This window comes from Topomyia yanbarensis, chromosome 3, assembly GCF_030247195.1.
Source record: "Topomyia yanbarensis strain Yona2022 chromosome 3, ASM3024719v1, whole genome shotgun sequence".
NCBI lineage: Eukaryota > Metazoa > Arthropoda > Insecta > Diptera > Culicidae > Topomyia > Topomyia yanbarensis.
The window spans coordinates 302127282-302143260 of NC_080672.1; the positions used below are offsets into that span (position 1 = coordinate 302127282).

General features: G+C 39.3%; 1 protein-coding gene across 7 annotated transcripts in view; it reads left to right on the forward strand.

Moving 5' to 3' along the window:
• The first annotated feature begins 285 nt into the window (after positions 1 to 285).
• The window catches only part of LOC131693228 (longitudinals lacking protein, isoforms J/P/Q/S/Z), a 90883-nt gene continuing 75189 nt past the window's right edge, over positions 286 to 15979 (forward strand). Inside the window, exons 1-3 of one of the 7 annotated variants that reach the window (XM_058980884.1) lie at positions 290 to 431; positions 508 to 596; positions 758 to 1248. The gene's annotated coding sequence lies outside the window, so the exon portion shown is untranslated. Of the gene's footprint in view, positions 1249 to 15979 lie in introns of all 7 variants that reach the window. The other 6 variants (XM_058980881.1, XM_058980882.1, XM_058980883.1 and 3 more) reach the window with 6 other exon arrangements.

The window sequence follows — 15979 nt, forward strand, 5'->3', positions numbered from 1 at the left end:
ATTCAGTTTTAAAAACAGCACTACAAACCGCGGTACCGACATGTCGAAGAAATTGAAAAAAGAACGCAGGTGTAGGTTTCGTCACTGAGACAAAAAACGGTAATTTTCGACAGCAATAAGAAAACTTGTAAATGAGTAACCAAATTCAAAATCGGTAGTTTCTGGCCACCCTGGCAGCTACCCGCTAATTTCGCAGTAGTGTGAGTGTAACTGTCCCCTTTTCGCCCGATGATACCGTGGCGAAAAAGGAAAATTTTCAATTCGCCGTCGTCGTCGAGTCGCGGTCGCGTTTCGAAATTTTCTGTATGTTGCGATAGATCGTCGAAGAAGTGTGAACACACATCGGTTTGTGCTCGCGGAAAGACGTTTTTTCCTGGTGAAAACGCGCTCAAGATTAGCCGAAAAGTGTTGTCCGTGGTAGCGGGGAAGGTGTACGTATTGTGTGTGGTATTTTTCCCCCACGGGCAGCCCGATTAGGTGGATTAAAGTTGGATTTTTCGCACTCAGCCTCCATTAGCAAAGGAGTTTTCTTGCTGACATTTTTTTCGCTCACCCTCCCTCGCGTTCACACTGCTGCAGGCTGGGAGTGTGTTGGTGTGAGTGTAGTGGATCGGATTATTTTTCTCGCTGAGCTCGCGTGGTGGTAGTAGTTGCGTCAGTTTGCATCGCATCAGCAGCGACAGCGGCCACCTCGCGTGTCGCGCTTTCCCACGCCGCCTGTTTATATGCGTGCGTATGTGTATTTTACCTCGTTCAGTGTTGCGTATCGCGATCGCGCGTTTCATTCAAAAACTGCATACATTCGTTGATTGATCCGCGCCAGTGTGTTGGTGTTTGAGAATATAGTGTTCGTAGTTGGTGCCGTTTTCTCTTTCCTACGTGCGGGACAAAAGAAGAGCACCGCAATCAGCAATCCATCGTTCATCAATCGAAAAGTGCGGTGTCCCGTTTTCCCTTCGTCCTTCATCATCGCTTCGACCGTTTCTCGCGCCGAGTGGTTCCTTTTTGGCGACTCATCATTTCCTCCCCGTGTGTCGTCTTCCGTGCCCCGCATGGAAACAGCTAATTGACTTTTGAAAACGCCACAGCAACGTCACAGGATCGATCGGCAGTGTGGGGAGTGACGGTGATTGAATTTAATTCCAACTGTGGGTGCAAAAGTAAGAAAACCGAAAACCAGCAAAAGGATTTTGATTTTTTTTGGCGCTGATGACGTGCGCAAGGATTGAATTCCAGCAAGTTCCGTAGGTAAGCGTTTGTTTTTGCTTTAGTTTACAATAATCGTCATTTTTGCTCATTAGATACAATGAAGGAAGACTCAATCAGAAAAATGATTTGATTTTGTAAACGTTATTTCTATAAGGTCGTTTTACAGTTTGTACCTTAAATCATTCCAAGGTAGTCTACATCGAAATTACTGGAAAGTTTTTTGATGGCGTCGTAATATTTGTAAGAAACAAGTAATTTGCAAATTGGCCAATTTCAATGAATACTAAAATAATTACAACAGTCGTTTATTTAGGAAACAAAAAGTACTGAAGAGCTCATGATTTGGTTGACAATGATAGTTTACACTGGCTTTTGATAACTTTTTGGGAAGCTTTAAGGATATCTAACTAGTTTGAGGATAGCCCTATCAATTTCGGGAAACAAATCGACATAGATCTTTCATTAGGGCTTAAATCGCAAATGTAAACAAACTGCGTTTTCGCTATTATGACATTATGCGACAAAAATACTACAAGATTGAGGTGAAAATTAGTTAAAATGGTTTTTAGTTCGATTTATAATTAAAGAAAACAAAACGGCGAAACATGCATTTTCTTCGAGATTTCGACTTAGGCCCTTCTTCTCATATGGAATATAAAGGCTAAACTTACATTTTTTGACAGAACCGGGCGTACGCTTATTATTCACAAAATTATTCTTTAAACGGTGGTTCTATTATATAAATGATAAGCAATATCTACTAGGATCATGTCTACTCGATAGTTGTTGCACATAAACATTCGAATATTTCGATATTTTCATGAAATTCGAAGAAAAGATACACGCGCCCTATCATTTACATTGGGTTTCTATGCGCCCATTTGCTGAGCCCTATTAAAAAGTATACTGTCAAGCTCGCCCATTTACCCAGCCCTACCCAGCAAGACAGAGTCAGTTTAGCCCTTTTACCGCGCCCTTATGAAAATTATGTACACCGTTTAGCCCTTCCGCAAATGGTGGTTGCTGAAGGGCGAAATCACGACTGGGATGCAAATTGGGCGTAAGCATTTTTTTAGTTTCTACCCACTAAAAGCACATAGGAATTAAATTCTTTGTTATATTGTCATAAGGTTTAACCATAGATGCTTCCGGAAAAACATGGTCATAAAGTAATTTATACCTACAATAAAAACTACATTTAGAAAAGCATCGCCGTATATTGAAACTGATTTTTCTCCATTTGAGTACATTGCGACTTTAGCCCTATTGAAAGATCTGTGTCGAAATGTTATAGCGGTCCTTAGAATTTCAAATGATTTGTGTGTCAAATAATGTTCAGGGTAAATCAACAAGTTTCAAGGGCTGTTTTTGTCAAACTCCAGAGTATCTTCTTTTTTCCCATTTTTGTTAACGACCTACTGAATCAATTTTTTAACTGTTTTAAGCTGTTCGCTCACGAGGCGACAGGACACAGCGTGCGTATAGCTTTAACGGCATTTAATCAGCAAGGAACTGGAAGGTGAAGTATATTTTTCAATATTAGGAGCCATAGTAGTCGAAGGAGAGCAAGCAGTTGAAGGAAGAAAGTTTAGAAAAGCGTGGAATAGGGTCATATGAGCAAACACAGAGTTTCCCGGCGATTTAACCCTTTGTCTGCTACGGCAAGAGTCAGGATCTTTTGGCATTAGACATGCTAATCACCAGAGTCTGCGGCATGTCCGAACGAGCGCAAATTAGCTTTGTACTTCATGCTGTCGGAACCGATAAAATGTTAAGTCGCGGAAAACTTCCACACTAAGCCTTTGCGACGTTGAAACTCTTGAATGAGCTAGTTTTTTTGTTCTTTTGTCCCTCACCAATTGCCTGCATGAGTGTTTTGTTTGATCGACTATTGTGACTGCAGCAGCATCTGTGTCATATGGTCACATGTGTTGCTGATTCACACGGTGTCGGCAGCTTTCACCCTATGTATCTATGGGCTTTGGGGGAGGCCTTCAAGCTTCAGGGAAACCGTATAATATTATAATCGTATGGAATTCAGTGTTCACAAATTTCACGTATATTTTACTAAGTCAGAGTAGTTCAGTGGAACTTAGATAATTTTCATGAACGACGCTCATAGTGCTACTAGAAAGTCCCGAAATCTACAAAAAAGTCTTTCAAACTTCATGGGATGCCTCAAGGCTTTCGAACTTCTATACAACTTCTACTACAACATACAAAATCTGGGAACAATTTTCTATTGGAATTTTCGGTTGATGTGCACCGGTGTAATGAAGTGCACTGGATTTGCACTTTCTAACAGAAGTGTCCATGGAACAAACCCAGTTTTCTGCACTTCTGCTAGAAAGTGCAAAAATGGTGCAAAACCAGTACACTCCACTACACCGGTGTCAATCAATCGAAAATCCCAAATATGACCCAAGTCACAATGTAGAGCATACCTTTGTTTACTTTCTTTCGATCATTACGACGTCAATATAAAACTTTCCAACCAGCAAATACAACGGTCGCGATATTTTGTGCTTTCTGCTTCTGCCTGAGTCAGTGCGAAGTGAATGCAAAAACAGTTATTTTTATACTGTGTGCCTTGTCTGAAGAACAAAAGAAAGTGTATACAAAATGATCTGTCGAGATGAGTGGTTGTCCGGTCAAATGCGGTTGCTATTGACTTCCAGTCTTTTCGCATATGCCCGAGCAGTTGAGATGTGGAGAATGGAGCGTTAGCTTACGAAAGTTGTCTTTATTGAATTTACCACTTCAGGTATTCAGTACTGATAACGTTCAAAAAAATGACCCAGGTTAAACAATTTATTTTGCATGCCTCATACCAATATGAACACGTGGTTGTGTGTGTCAACCCATATATAACGAGAATGACAAAATCGTAGTTCGGCTACAAGATCAGGCACTTAGTGGCACAGAGACCATTAAATGATTAATATTTGTGATGACTAGAATCCATGGAATGAACTATTTCCCGATATTTTGAACAGTGTTTAGTGAATGCGGGTGGACTGATGCATTTACTTCCACCTGTCCCTGTAATACAAAACATAATACAACAGTACCATTACTCAGAGATATTTTTGCACATATCAACGACCAACTAATACGTGCCAGTTCTGTGAAAAGACGGCGCACTACGAACAACCATGGTCAGAAATCATCGAGGAAAACTTATTTATGGAATTAAATTGCAATCCACAGTTTTCCATACCTTTACCTGAACCACAAACGGTGTGTAATATGGACAAGTGCAAATGCTGCATCATGTACCTCAACATCAACATCCAGTACCACCAATGATCAAGTTCACAATACTAAAGGTGTTTGTTAAATCTTGTTGACGCAATTCGCTGTTGCGTGTTAAAATCCTTTTTCCGGGAAGAGAGGCATTGGTTGCCCTATCCGTCGCAGCTTGGAGGTCATTCAGTCTGGCTTCTCTCGCGTTATTGTTCACGTCCATGTCATCACCGGTACTGCTTTCTTACTGTTCAATGTTAAAGGTTCTTATATGTTTCTTGTTCTTACGGGTCGCTGTTGTAAATCCGTCTACATCGGTATTTGCTTCTATATTGGTGATGCTATTTTTTGGTTTTGGAGCGGTTGTCGTGGTCATTGTCTCTTCGTTATTGGTTAATTGAATCGTTGTTTTTGGTTTATCTGTCAGCGACGATGGCTGCTTGTTAGAGTTGGCAGATGTAGAAGAGTTTTGACTAGTTGTTTCCGTGTATGTTTTCCGTAGTGGGCTGTCTGGTTTCAGGATTGGCACGTAGGGGTCAGCCCGGGATGTGATCAGTATTGTTTGCTTATAGGTTACGCCATTCTCCGGTGATTTGCATTCGATAGTCATGAAAGAAGGTATTCGGTTAGTCACCCGCATCCTTACAACACGAACGCCGTTGGAAATACCGGTGAAAAAATCACTCCAAGTATCACTCGTAATAGATTCCACTTCTCCGTATTACGACATAATTCGTTTGATGTAATCTTCCTTAGTGTATGGTGCCGAATCATAGATACGAACATTCACCATATCATTTTTCGCGAGATTAGGCTCCATTTTAACTTTAACTCGTTATTCCACTTCCTGAACTGTGAGTATAACACGAGTTTTATTAAAGTAGATCAAAATTGTGTTATCGCGTAGCATCGGGCAGTTTTGTTTCCTTTAGCAGACGCATTACACTGCGCTGCCGGGAGCAACAATACAATACTGTTTGTGCCCTGGATATAGAATAAAGCGCTGGCTTGTTTCACTTGTGCTTAAAGCGCAGCGATTTTTTGCTTTTGCTGTGCGAGGTCAGAAGATAGACTGATTTATAAAATTGAACAGTTTTCAATCACTGATAAACACGGAAACTATTCTGAGTATGGAGAAAATCTCGCGCGTTTTTGGAAAAGGGCCAATAAGCATACTTTCAAAATTCACTTTGAGAGGAAATTCTGAACAAACCAATTATCGCCGATTATAAATCACAGCAGCAGACGAAGAAGAAAACTTTTCTTTTTCATAAAATGTTAGCATCCATTCGCGGTGAGTTACGGTTTGTCCAGAATTGTCTCTCAAAGTGAATTTTGACAACATGCTTATTGGCTGTTTACAAAAAAGCGAGAGATATTAATTAGAAGTTGCGTTTTTTTTCATGACCTAACCGGATAAATTAACGAAACTTATGTATTCTGCAATTGTTATAAACAAATTGAATTCTTTCAAAACTACACCAAATTCTTTAAATACTAAGAATCATGGAAGAAACATCGTGTAAAAATTTTGGAGTGGATCTCAAAATACTTTCCAAAATGTTTCAAATATAGCGCCAAACGCCCAGTATTTTCATCTGCGAAACGAGAATTTATGCATAAAAAAGGAATCATTAAGGGTTACTCCACAGTAGAATTTAAATAAATTCGCTTTACTATTTATTAGTCTAAAATGTGCTTCGGGATGTAAAAATGATATCCCAAAATGATGATAAAAATGATATCCCAAACGAAAACAATACATATAAATGTTCAAATTTTCAATTCTTCCGCAACGATTCTTATGTATATCCCGTGTGTAACTTTAATCGCGTTTTTCTCGAAAAAAATGAAGAAAATCGGTTAAGAGGGTTTTTGGCAATCGTGATCACGGAAAAACTATTTTTGGAAAAACATCATTTGAAGACTTTTTTTTCAATAGGTCCAATCTGCAAAAGAGAGCCTCTCTTTGTTTGCTTTCTTATCCGCGAATTACTCGGTCACCTTTCTGATTTCCCGTCAACTGTATGCATAATAAGCTAGTAAAAACCTTGGCCTTTCGAAACATACTGATAAATGCTTAAAAAGTTTTGTGGCTTCGCAGTAATAATCAAAAGAAAAAGCGAAAAAAGAGGGCTCTCATTTGCAGATTGGACCTAATGAAAAAAAGTCTTCATTTCGAGAAAATCGAGTTTAAAATTTTAAGTTGCCAGTTGCCACTGCTCTTGGTAGACGAAGCGCGTCTTGGAAGTGCTGTAACTAACGATCTATTTCTCGGATCTCTATAAAAATTTGGGAAAATATTCTCAAGGAGTTGTACTTTTAGATAAAGTAACAAAAAAGTTTCGATTTTTTGAAAAATAAGGTATGTCACGCCTTAAGATGGTCATTGCATGACGCCTAGATAGTAGTGCATCGAGAAGACCAAAAGGGCTTAGGGGCCTTTTTTATGGTTTTTTATACTCCACACCAGCCCAAACTAACGCAGTGGGAGTCATTGTGTGTTGATTTATCGGTCGACTTCGTCATGGACAAGCTAATTAACCCTCCGAAAGTCGCGCAAATGGCCCACTGAACGAGCAGCCGCTGGTGTGCTAAGACGATTTCACTAGATTGTCAGAGCAGCGTGCACTCAGTGCAGTGCACTAGCGCGACTTACGGAAGGTTAAAGAAAAGCACAATTGTTATGTAGTAGTCGCATGTCTGTCTGTGTAAGTGTTCGTCTGAGTATTTATGACAGCTGAATGGATGCAGAACTAACATATATGATAGAATAGTGGGTAAATCTGGTGTTCAATTTGTGTATTTGACATTCGAAAGATCGAATTGAATATATTAAGGGATAATTAATTTACTGACACATGTGTATCATTCATCCCCGGTCAGCATAGCACGATACAATTCTAGCAGTATGCAATTGTCGTTAATGGTAGAGAAACACCTTTTGCTGGCATTTAGATGAGTTCAATTAGTTTGATTGCATGTTACACGGCATCTTTTCTTCCACACCATTAGTATGTTTTTGTTGCACATCTATTAGTCTGCTTGTCTACTATCCATGCATACCATAAACATTTTCGGCCCATTTGTACACTTCTAATTAATCTCTTTGATTTTTTTCTTTATTCAGCACTCATTTTATTATTATATCCTAAATTAGATTCTTACTAACACTCACCAACAACTAATTGCATATTCTTTCATATACATTCACAATCTTTCCAAATATACAAACGCTCGCGACTTTCGTGATAACACAAACCTGGTCCTAAACGCAAACATGCAATTGCAATTATCTACACATACTTACGCCCGCGATCTCGCCAATAGTAAAACACACCGGTAATTAAGTGAACGTTGTAGCACCTATAAATTTACAAACGTGGTCTCAAGCATTAACTCATCGCTCGCGTGAACACGAACCGGTCACTTCTGAAAGTCTCTATTCTCGGTGCTAGCAGTCTAGGTTCATGCCTTCAATTGGATCAATTAAAAAAGAAAGCTCTCATATCCACTGGAAAACACGTTCCATGGCGACATGACCGGGAACTAGTGGTATGTGGTAGTTCACTCCTTGTCGGAATGTGAACCGTGCATCGAAAACTAAATATCAGAATGGTGGTCCGTGTGACCATCCAAGAACAACCGCGAATATGTGAATGGACACATGGTTACAAAACCGAATTTATACTCACGACGTCTTTTTCATGCGAACACACGTGATAAACATGTTAACATACGAACGCTTAATCCCTTCGCGATTATCCACGAGCTCCTACCCCAGTGATCGCGCAAATTTGATAACACCCCGGTAACAAGGTGAACGTTTTGGTACTTACGAAGTTACAAACGAGAACTACAAACGTTGAAGTTACAAACGCGAACTACAAAATCCACTGACCGGGATCTCTATTGATATGGAAGAACTCACTTTCTTCTAGCATCTGAGCCGTACAACGAAAATTAAATGTCAGATTCACGGTCCGCGCGCGATCATCGACAAACACGTGAATATGCGAGAGGACACACGGTCATACAATCGAATTTATTCACGTGAAGTTAAATGCATGTTATCACACGCGACATATAAACGCACACACGACCTAACACGTTGACGCACAAACGCTCGAGCCCTTCACGGTAATCGTGGAGTACCTAGATATGTGCGGGCTGAACCGTACAATGAATATCACATTCAGAATCACGGCCCGCAGCAATTGGCCTTCAGGTTCAATTGAGAACGCCTCAATAAGCGGCCATCTTGAAAAACGAAAAAAGCAGTTTTCTTTCACACCCTTGGGAAAATCTTCACGAAAATGAATCAATGTAGTCGGGGCATTGGTAGAGTATTACTGATTCATTTTCATGAAGATTTTTCAAACGATGTGAGAAAAAACTGCTTTTTTCGTTTTCCAAGATGGCCGCTTTTTCAAGCTTTCTCAGTAGAACCTTAAGCAGTGTTTTAGTAGGTGATATTTGCCGTCTCGACTGAATTTTCTCCTTATAGCTTTAAAAGGTGTCTGCACGCTGTATTTCGGAGGCACAAAATAAACAAATATTTGTTGTGCGATCAGTTATCAAAGCAGAATTATGTATATGATGTAGCTGTATAAAAAGACTATCGTAAGGCTGAGCTTCATTTCCACCTATCCAAAATCCCTGATTAATGGTGTGAAAAATATTAGTTTCGGGTGAAAACTTCCATCAAAAAATAAATAATTTAATATTTGGCACGTTGGAGAGTTTTCTGTGGCGAATCACGTTTCTAAAAAAAGAGACCCGGGACTCCAAGTGAAAAAATACCTTTTTGGTCGTACGAACAAACTTGACCCTCCGAAAGCGAGTTATTTCTGCCGCTGTCGACGAACTAATATAATGAAAACTGTCATTGTCGGGTACGACAACGTTCACTGATATTAAGAATAAGTTGAGAAATGTGGAAAAATCTATAAAGAGAACTGCAGATTTACTAGAACAAATATATAAAGCGAACTAGATCGATTGGATTCGTGTTAGACACGAATCCAATGTTAAATGTTAAAAACGAATCCAATCGAACAGTTATCTATATAGCGTTGGACGTGTTGCCACATAATGCTGGGGCATACGTTGACAAAAACGTTGTTTTTCTCACCGCAGTTTTCTTTCCAGAACTTTTCGAGTGTTTACTTAACCCTCCGGAAGTCACGCAAATGGCTCACTGAACGAGCACTCGCTGGTGCCCTAAGACAATTTCGCTAGATTTCAGAGCAGCGTGCACTCAGTGAACTAGCGCGACTGCCGGAAGGTTAATGTAATGCTGCCGACTCAGTAACACCTCCATTAGTACCACGGAGTTGGATTTAAAACTATCTACTAGTGACCATTCAAATTTGTTTAGTTTTTGAGGTTTTGAGGTTTAGGAATTAAAATTCGCTGCAAGATAGAAAATTGAACGATATCGATTTATGAAATTATAAGCAATGCTTCTCATAGCCGGCTATCCAGGCGTTCAAGTTGCTTATTTGGCCAATCAGTTTATTACGATAAAAGATAATATTCCGAATTCTCGGCAGCCGGCTTCCCAGAGCAATTTTTTACATGATAATGCTACTGGCACACTCACCAACAAATCTCTCCTTCAAGTGATACATGTGGAGATGCAGAGGATTCCTCGGTCGCTAGCAGCAACATGTATCGGACTAACATTTCTTCTTTCCCCTAGAAAATCTGCAATCGGACGTGGCCAGTGTCGGTATTGATCAGCATGCAGAGATCGGTATAGATTGTACAATGTGGCACATTATGCTAGTCCCAAGCATGTTGTTCCAATGAACATTTTCCAAACTCAATTGGTTCTGATCAGTAACGGAGAAGCAAACACGGGCTCTTATGTTTATGCTTATTTAAATAGCATGCCAATTAAGGAAATGACGAGAGACAATCAGTTGCCTTAACAGGTATGGAAGGTGTGGTTCAGAATGGTTTGTATACTAAAAAAGTAACTCAAGTGTATAACACAAATTATTTAAAAAACGTGCTTTGTACGAAAACTTTGAAAAAATTCGACGCACTTCCCCTGCATTTTTCGATTGTGTCATTGATCGCATAAGAAAAGCATTGCGACTAATTGCACGCCGAATAGCGCTCCGTAATATACTGCGATGAAAAATGGTCGCATCTGCCATGGAAAAATACCGATAATATCATGGCTATTTTCTAATCACGATCTGGGTAACATCGCGATCCTAGGTTTAAGTAGCGATTAGTAACATACGCATACCATGTTCCATCCCCAACCCAGACGAACACACGGAGAAAGATGGAAAGCATAACAATCAAAATAATTAGCGAGAGGCAAATCTTGTGCAGTGAAGCGCGCGTCCCATGGAACCAACTAACACGACTAAAGCATCGCAATTCGCAACGGCTCCCGATGAAAAACAGCATCTTACTCCCAAAATGTTCTTCATCCGTATACCCACATTTCCATGCATGCTTGATGTGCTAAAGTGCGAAGAAAGCAAAGCATAAAACGGTAAACAAACGCATGGTGTGGGCCTGGGTGGGTGGTTGTGAGGTAGTAAAGCAATAACATAAAACCCGCGTCTCGGCGCGGTTCGATAAAAGAAAACCGTACACATCTCGTTTCGGTGAGGAGTGGTGGAACGCTGCCAGTTATTGCCTATAGGGGAGAAGTGGAATGTGGGAATAATAATAACAGAAAAGAGGTGCGAAAGAAAGCTCTCGTCGTCGATTGTGTCGATCCTTGCAACTTTTGCTCTTTCCTTTCTTGCTCTGTAGCAGGTTGGCGTTCGCTTCAGAGCACTAATAATGGCTGACTGCTGGACAGTCAGGCAGGGCGCGTTCCAGGGCAACCCGAATTGCGTGGGGGTGCAAAGTGTAAGGAAATATCGGAAAGGGTTATACGATTGTAATTGAGAGGGTGCGCGGATTGAAGAGGGAGAAAAAGAGACACTTGGTTCACTGCTCCAATGAGTTTGGGAGAGACACAGTCAATCTGCCAAAGTTGCCGTCATCGGCAGCGTTGTTAAACGTGAAGAGTGTCAGTCTAGTGAACGGTGTTTCGCGCAGTGAAGGCATCGGTGTGTGTGTTTGTTCGTTCCGAAATGCGCGAGCAACAGTAGTGTTCGCGCTTGTAGTGGTTGTTTTAATATAGTGAAGAAAAGAATGGCTGTGTGCGGTGGTTGTGATTGGACTGATGTGCGGTAAATCGTGTAAGAAATCTATTACTGGAAATTTTTTTGGATTGCCTCCATTAGGTTTGCTGTAAACAATGAATTTAATAGTTTAGCCAGCTGTTTATTTCTACTGATCTAAGTTAGTTGATTTTTCAGAATCTAGCAAACGTTCTGGGATCATCAATGCGATTTGGCTGGAATTCCATCGATGCATTGCAGCAGAATATTATTCGACGTTAGTAAAAAAGGGTTACATTTCAAATCAAAAAAGAGGCGAGTGAAATGGCAAGGTTACACCTTGACTAGGATTATATAAAAGAATCTAGAGTCATGACTGCGCAAGGTCTGGAATTCATTCTGTAACAGAATGTTTTGATTACTTACTGAATTTAAACATTATCGTAAATGAACGTAGAAATGAATTGCACGTCCATCTACAACAGGATTTTTCCTGGGTGGGTGTTTTTGGGACTAATGACAAGAATTAGAATAGTGTTGTGCAATGGGCTGCTTCAAAGATGACAAACTTTTTTGCGCAAGGGGGATGATAAAACCCAATAAATTACAATTTACTTGTATGATATTGCTTTCCCAATTTTCAGCAAAACATGCAATGGCGACACATTTTTTTGCAATTTTCCATGCTTATCAAACTGTAAATAGTAACAATAATGCTTTAAGGAAAACCCGTAGAAATCGATGGCATAAAGCAGTAGTTATTGTAAGGTACGGGCGATACTTCGATAATGATACGTGGGATTGAAAAAGTAAACAATCGTCGATATTATCATTTAGTTGATTTATACAGTAGAAACAAAGATATTATAATGTTTTTGAATACTTTATTCAACTATGTACTTCGATAACTGAATCCTGCAATCTAGGGTGTAGAAAAAACAATAGTTTTTAAATAGATATTTAAAAACAAATCTGAGAATTCCCATTGCTCTTTTTCTTAGAATGCACAGTGGTACAGAACGCAAATTTAGCAGGAATTTTGGGATTTTACTAAAACTAAACAACTTAGCCTTATTAAGTCTTTGCAGAAGTTTTCTTAGTTTATGAGCCCCCTCTTTTTGTTAAAACATCAGTTAGGGTGGTTCTAATTTTACCAAGATCAAAAAATTAACTTTTTAATCATTCTAGCTAGAGCCAAACGATCATCAGCGAAGTTGTAGAACGACAAATTTTGGAAAAGTTTGCTGAAAACATGTAAGCTCTATCTGTCATACTTTTTATTTTACAATAAATTTAAAGTCGGAGCTCAGGGTGTTTCTTCGAAATACAGTTTCCAATAACTTTTGCTGTATTCATTAAAAACTGAAGTAGTCTTCAGACAACTTTAAGATTGTTTCAAGGCGAATAATTTGTTTCATGGCGCTATATATCTAGCTATTTGCGTTGAAAAGCTATGAGCACTTTTTTGCCAAAAATGGGGTTGTTTTGAATAACAATATCACTCATTTGGGGCAAATAAAAGATAATTCTTTTTGAACTATAAATAAGGTCATGATTAGAGTTATAATTGAGCAAAAAATGGCGAGTACGATATTTTTTAAAATTTCATAAAATTGATTTAAAAAAATCTATTTTTGAAATATTAAGTGCTTATATCTTCTGAATAATAAAAGCTAGATTTTTGATGTATTAGAAGAAAATGTTCGTCTTCAAAAACCCTGAAAAACATCTGAAGGATAGATTGTAAAAAAATGAAAACTGAAAAAGTTATTAAAAATTTGGTTTTTCATGAATTGACTCTTTGTAATATGTTTAGATTACTTTCACGGTGAACAATATAAAAATGTAGTTTCGTTTTCATGATAAAATATTGCACTTTACAATACTTTTCTATTATTTTAAATAGTTGGTAGGGTGGTTCTAATTTTTTTTAAATCAGGAAAATAACTTTTTAATGGTTCGAGATAGAGTTTCGCTGTCTTCCACAAAATTGAAGATAATAAAATTTTGAAAAACACTGTCGAAGACACTGAAACTCTATGTCGTATACTTTTCATTTTACAAGAAATTCGCCAAAAAAATTAGGGCGTTTCTTAAAAAATGGTTTTCTTTGTATAACTTTTGCAGTTTTGATTTTTCATTAAGATCACTTTAGAAATACTTTCAGATATTTTGAAGGAGAAAAATTTGTCATAATACATTGAACCTCTAGCTCCGCTCGTTAGAAAGTTATATATACTTTTTTCTAAAAATAAACAATTTTTTGAGTAAATATTGCAAGACATAAAAATATCGTATTTGCCGTTTTTTGGTGATCTGTACTACAAAGCATGCTATTTCATATGAAGGCAACAGTATTCAATCTTGAGTTCCCGAATCAAAGATTATTCTATTTGAAAAAGTTATATTTTTTATATAAAAGTTCTTATAACATTAAAAGCCCTCTCGCAGGTTGATGGGATTGACGGTATTGTAAACATCATCAAGCCACAATAGACCTTCGCTCTTTTTAGTTTTTATTTGCACCAAGTTCTACTCCTAGAGGTTAATTAGTTCTCATGTTAATAATCCACCAAGCATTATGACTACTGAGGATTTGATTTATATAAGAAGCCCGCTTCAAGATGTTGATTACAATACGCCTCGATAGTGGTGTGTCGAGGAGGCCGGGAGGGCTGATATGAGCCTTTTATCTGTTCTATACCTCTCCTCTATTTACCAGTTCATAACCAACAATCAACCAGTAACAAATAGATAATTGAGAAAGGATGTGCTATGTGTGGTGATTGGCTATTCAAGTATTAGTAGTGTTTGAAGTACTAATGTATGTCTCATGTGACGATCATAACTTCAGCTGTATCTTGTACCTATCTAATCTATTACGTCTCTCATATTTTGTCTTTTATTTCTTCTTTTCGAGTCCTATACTGCCATTCTACACCCGTCTTCAGCTGGGTCAACAAAGATGGTGATAGTGAACGTCTTAACACTCACACATTCTCAAACGCGGTCTCAGCGGGAACCTACAAAAATGCCATCGTGCACGCGATTACGACTCGGTCACGTCCGAAAGTCTATCCTTGATCCTAGAAGCCTGGGTCCATGCCTTCAGCTGGACCAATTAAGAAAATACGCCCATACCTATTAGACAACACGTCTCATGGCGACATGACCGGGAACCCTATCGATATAAACTATCCCACTCTCTGCCAGAATTCTAACCGCGCACTGAAAATTTAATATCAGACTCACGGTTCGCGGGACCATTCAAGAACACACGTTACAAAATCACGTCAGCGCACAAACGTTAGAGCCCCTCGCGATTTTCCAAGCAACCTACGAACTCGCAAACATGATTACACCCCGGTGATAAGGTGAAAATCTCAGCACTCATAAACTTACCAACACGATCTCAAGCGTCAACCTACAAACTCCCGCGCTCGCACCATCATGAATCGGGATCGTCCGGAAGTCTCTATCCTCGGTACAAACAATCTAGGTCCTTGTTAATTAATAAAAAAAAAATAATAAAATTGAAAAATAACTCCCATATCCACTAGACAAAACGTTCCATGGCGACATGACCGGAAACTCTAGTGATATGGGGTAACTCTCTCTCTCTCTCTCTGTCAGAATGTGATCCGTACACCGAAAACTAAAGATCAGAATGACGGTCCGCGAATATATGAAGCGCCGCAGGGTTTCAAAATCGAATTTATACACGCGAAGTCACATACACGCGAGCACACGCGACAAACACGTCAACATATGAACGCTTAAGCCCTTCGCGATCATCTACGCACACCTATGCCCGAGATCGCGTAAACTTGATAACACTCCGGCAATTGTGTGAACGTTTTAGTACTTACGACGTTACAAACGCGGTCTCAAACGCGAACCCGCAAACGCGCGCGATCATGAATCGGTCACGTCCGGAAATCTTTGGCCTTCATTCTAGCAATTTAGGTCCATACATTCAGTTGGACCAATCAAAAAAAATAAAGCTCATATCCACTAGACCACGCGTTCTACGGCGACATGAATGGGAATTCTAATGATATGTAAGAACCCACTTTCTTCTGGAATCTGAGCCGTACACCAAAAATCAAAAATTAAGTATCAGATTCACGGTCCGCGCGCGATCATTCTAGAACACACGCGAATATGCGAAAGGCACACGGTTATAAAATAGAATTTATACACGCGAAGTTCATACACGTTAGCACACGCGACATACAAACGCGCACGCGACATACAAACGCACACGCGATCGAGCACGTTAACGTACAAATGTTCGAGCCCTTCGCGATGACACACGCGATCGCGAGTCCCTACGCCCGCACATACCTGAACCGTACAATGAATATCACATTCAGAATCACGGC